Source organism: Lithobates pipiens, unplaced genomic scaffold (genome assembly GCF_037356315.1).
Source record: "Lithobates pipiens isolate NorthernLeopardFrog02 unplaced genomic scaffold, aLitPip1_a1.2 Scaffold_18, whole genome shotgun sequence".
In the NCBI taxonomy this organism is placed as follows: Eukaryota; Metazoa; Chordata; class Amphibia; order Anura; family Ranidae; genus Lithobates; species Lithobates pipiens.
In genome coordinates, this window is record NW_027507758.1 from 592970217 (window position 1) to 592975278 (window position 5062).

The window sequence follows — 5062 nt, forward strand, 5'->3', positions numbered from 1 at the left end:
GCACAGCAGAGGTACAGCCCCAGGAGGAAGTCAGCACAGCACATGGATGGTGGGAGCCCCTCATAATGAGCATAGCACAGGGATGGTGGGAGCCCCTCATAATATGCACAGCAGAGGTACAGCCCCAGGAGGAAGTCAGCACAGCACAGGGTTGGTGGGAGTCCCTCATAATAAGCAGCCCCAGGAGGATATCAGCATAGCACAGGGATGGTGGGAGCCCCTCATAATAAGCAGCCCCAGTAGAAAAATGACACTGCTCAACCTCTTCAAACAGGAGGGTACGGGCATATAGTACGGTGTGCTTTTTTTGGACAAAGAAGTGATCCAAATGAAGAAAGAAGGTCTGTGTGCTCGATTAAAAAAATCGTTTATAGACATATACATGGTCTACTGGTCACATGTGTTGAATTCCTCCGAGATCCATGCCTCATTCATTTTTAGAAATGTGAGGTAGTTAACACTGTCGTGAGCTAGGCGAGTACGCGTATCGGTCACGATCCCCCCCTGTTGCGCTGAACGTCCTTTCGGACAGGACACTGGACAAGGGGCAAGCCAACAGTTCGATTGCAAAAAGGGCAAGCTCTGGCCAGAGGTCAAGCCTGCCCACCCAGTAGTCCAGGGGTTCATCACTCCTCAGAGCGTCCGTTAACCCGATGTAGTTGGACACCTGACGGTCTAGGCGTTCCCTGATGCTGGATCCAGATGACACCTGTCGATGGGTCAGCTGAAAGAATGACCTCATATCAAAAGTCATCAACACATCTTCAAACCGGCCTCTTTTTGCAGGATTGGTACCCGCAACTCCTTCTCTGGGAGTGGGAATTGCTCCTCTGCCAGCGCACGCAAAAGCAGAATGCAGCATTTCTCGAAGCAAGGCCTGGAAGTGCTCCATTCTGACAGCCCTCTGTGACGGCGGTAACATTTACGTTGCCACCCAGTACTGGTCCTTGACCCTTATGCTTTTTATACGCGGGTCCCTATTAAAACACTGGAGCATGAAGGCCCCCATTTGCACTAAACTGGAAGCAGTGTGGTGTCCTGGCTCCTGCTCATCATCCAGGATAATGTTGTCCTCTTCATTCTCCTCTCCCCATCCACGCACAACAACAGGGATCCCAGAAAGGTTTAAAGCATGCTCTTCTTGCTCCTCCTCATCCGCCCCGGCACCATCCTCCTCTGACTCCTCTTCAGACTCCTGTTGTTGACTTGTCTCAGATAGAGTAGCCCCCCCTGGGAATTCATCCAGCATTGCGACTTCCTCATCTTCCCGCTCCTGCTCCTCCACAGCTTGATCAATGACATGACGCAATGCACGCTCCATAAAGAAGGCATAAGGTACCATGTCACTGATGGCGCCATGGCTGCGACTGACCAGTTTGGTGATCTCCTCAAATGGGCGCAGAAGTCTGCATGCGTCGCGCATGAGCAGCCACTGGCGCGGTGAAAAAAACCCAGCTCCCCAGAACCTGTTTTGCCGCAGAGTACATACAGGTAGACGTCAACTGTACGTTTCTGCTGGAGCAGCCTATCAAGCATATAGAAGGTTGAGTTCCATCGCGTCGGGCAAATAAGACGTCTGACCGGCAGATTGTGTTGCCGCTGAATGTCAGCAAGGCGAGCCATGGCCGTGTAAGATCTTCTGAAATGGGCCGAGATTTTCCTTGCCTGCCGCAAGATGTCCTGGACCCCAGGGTATTTGACAAGGAATCGCTGCACAACCAAGATTAAGACGTGTGCCATGCATGGCACGTGCGTAATTTTGCCCTTTTTCAATGCGCTAAGCAGATTGACACCGTTGTCACACACCACTTTACCAACTGTCAAATTGAGCGGTGTTAGCCACTGATCTGCCTGTGAACGCAAAGCTGAAAGGAGTGTCGGGCCAGTGTGGCTCTTGGCTTCCAGGCACAACAGACGCAGCATGGCATGGCAACGTCTCACCTGGCATGTCGAATAGGTTCTGGGGAGCTTGGGCGGCGCAGCGGAAGAGACGCTAGAAGCGGAAAAGGAGGAGTCAGCCGAGGAGGAGAGGGAGGAGGATGAAGTAGGAGGAGGAGGAGAAGAAGAGCCAGGTCTGCATGCAATCCGTGGCAGTAAAACCAAATCTACACGGGTGCCACGGGTTACATGCTTGACGGCTGTCAGAAGGTTCACCCAGTGGGCAGTAAAAGTGATATACCTTCCCTGCCTGTGTTTGCTAGACCACGTGTCTGTGGTCAGATGTATCTTGGCACCGACACTGTGTGCCAGAGATACGTTCACTTGCCGCTGAACATGGCCATATAGCTCTGGGATGCCCTTCTCTGAGAAATACTTCCTTCCTGGGACCTTCCATTGTGGTGTTCCAATGGCCACAAATTTTCGAAAGGCCTCCGAGTCCACCAGTTTATATGGCAGTAGTTGGCGGGCTATCAGTTCTGACAAGCCAGGCGTCAACCGTTGGGCAAGAGGGTTATCCGGCGTCATCATTTTTTTACGCTCGAACATTAGGCCCACGGAAGCCTGCCTTTTTGTGTTCCGTTGCTCCCACTCGGCTCGGTGATGGCTGCTCATGTGCCTTCTTAAGGCGGTCGTCCCTAGGTGAGTGTTGGGCTTACCGCGACTAATGCGTTGACTGCAAAGATTGCAGATGGCAACACTATTGTCAGCAGCGGACATGTTAAAAAAAGCCCACACTGCGGAGCCATGTGCCGGTGTCCTGGGAGCGCCAGATGTGACCGTACATGGTCGATGACTCGCTCCTGATAAATTAGCAGTCTACTTTGTCCCTCCTGTGCAATGTAAGTTATTCCTGCTTCTCCTCCCTATCTGCTGATCCATATCTCCCTCTGAACTCCCCTCCTCTTCCTCTCTTGTGGGCACCCACGAGACATCACTAGACACGTCATCATTGACGTCACCTTCCCCACCGCTATAAGTAGAGATCTCGGAGTAGGCAGCAACACTGGGGACCAACCTCCTCCTTGGGCTGATCTGGGTACTGTCGTCAGACTGCTAAGTGGCGGTTGTTGCTACCTCCTCTTCCTGATCCAATGCCAAGAGTGGCTGCGCATCAGAAATGTCTTGATATGGATCGGAAAATAATTCCTATGACTCAAGCGGAAGGTATGTGGTGGTGGTGGTGGTGGTGGTGGTGGTGTTGTTGGTGGTAGTGTCTTATGGGGTGCATATAGCAGAGAGTGAAGAAGAGGGTGCAGATCGAGAGGATGAGGAGGGTGCAGAAGAGTCAGGCTGAGTGAGCCACTCAACCAAGTCTGGTGCATCCTTTAGGCTGGGTTCACACTGCTGCGGGGGGAGATCCGGATGTGATTCGCACCGCAAATCACATCCGATCTCCGTAGCGCTGCGAGTTCAGCCATACAGATAGTATGGCTGAACTCGCAGCGGTCCCGCAGCAAACTCGCACGGGACCCTTTTTTTCGTCCGCAACAGAATCGGATCGCATGGGCGTTCACACCATGCGATCCGATTCTTGTGCGAGTCGGCAGATCGCACTGCGATATGCGATCGGATCTGGGGGTGTCATTAACATATCATTGACACTCCCAGCCGTTCGCATAGGGCAGTGTGAACTGCCGGCGGGAGTCGTGCGATGCGGGAAAACGCCGCGGATTCGCGGCGTTCCCGCATCGCAGCGGTGTGAACCCGGCCTTAAAGTAATTAAAAAGCACCTTCTGCAACTTCCCACTTTGGCTCAAGCCTGTTGCTCCTGCCCTACCCCTACCACCCCTGCGGAAGGGCCTGCCTCTTCCTCTGCCTGTCATTTTTTTAAATGACCCTGGGACAAAACTCTCAGTCCCTATACTGATAAAGGACTGCTGCATTATAGGGCAGCAGTCAGCAGTAGTGCACCTCAACCCTATATATTGTGGACCTATACCAGTCCTTAAGGAATAGCAGACTGTACCTCACTCAACCCTATGTACTGTAGTACACTATACCTTACCAGTCCTTATAAGGACCTCTGTGGGACTAGTAGGTTGTGATTAGCAGACTGTACCTCAGTACCTATACTGATAATGGACTGCTGCAGAATAGGGCAGCAGTCAGCAGTAGTGCACCTCAACCCTATATATTGTGGACCTATACCAGTCCTTAAGGATTAGCAGACTGTACCTCACTCAACCCTATATACTCTAGTACGCTATACCTTACCAGTCCTTAGAAGGACCTTTGTGGAACTAGTAGGTTGTGATTAGCAGATTGTACCTCAGTCCCTATACTGATAAAGGACTGCTGCAGTATAGGGCAGCAGTCAGCAGTAGTGCACCTCAACCCTATATATTGTGGACCTATACCAGTCCTTAAGGATTAGCAGACTGTACCTCACTCAACCCTATGTACTGTAGTACACTATATCTTACCAGTCCTTATAAGGACCTTTGTGGGACTAGTAGGTTGTGATTAGCAGACTGTACCTCAGTACCTATACTGATAATGGACTGCTGCAGAATAGGGCAGCAGTCAGCAGTAGTGCACCTCAACCCTATATATTGTGGACCTATACCAGTCCTTAAGGATTAGCAGACTGTACTTCACTCAACCCTATGTACTGTAGTACATTATACCTTACCAGTCCTTATAAGGACCTTTGTGGAACTAGTAGGTTATGATTAGCAGACTGTACCTCAGTCCCTATACTGATCAAGGACTGCTGCAGAATAGGGCAGCAGTCAGCAGTAGTGCACCTCAACCCTATATATTGTGGACCTATACCAGTCCTTAAGGAATAGCAGACTGTACCTCACTCAACCCTATGTACTGTAGTACACTATACCTTACCAGTCCTTATAAGGACCTTTGTGGAACTATTAGGTTGTGATTAGCAGACTGTACCTTTGTCCCTATACTGATAAAGGACTACTGCAGTATAGGGCAGCAGTCAGCAGTAGTGCACCTCAACCCTATATATTGTGGACCTATACCAGTCCTTAAGGAACAGCAGTCTGTACCTCACTCAACCCTATGTACTGTAGTACACTATACCTTACCAGTCCTTATAATGACCTTTGTGGAACTAGTAGGTTGTGATTAGCAGACTGTACCTCAGTCCCTATACTGA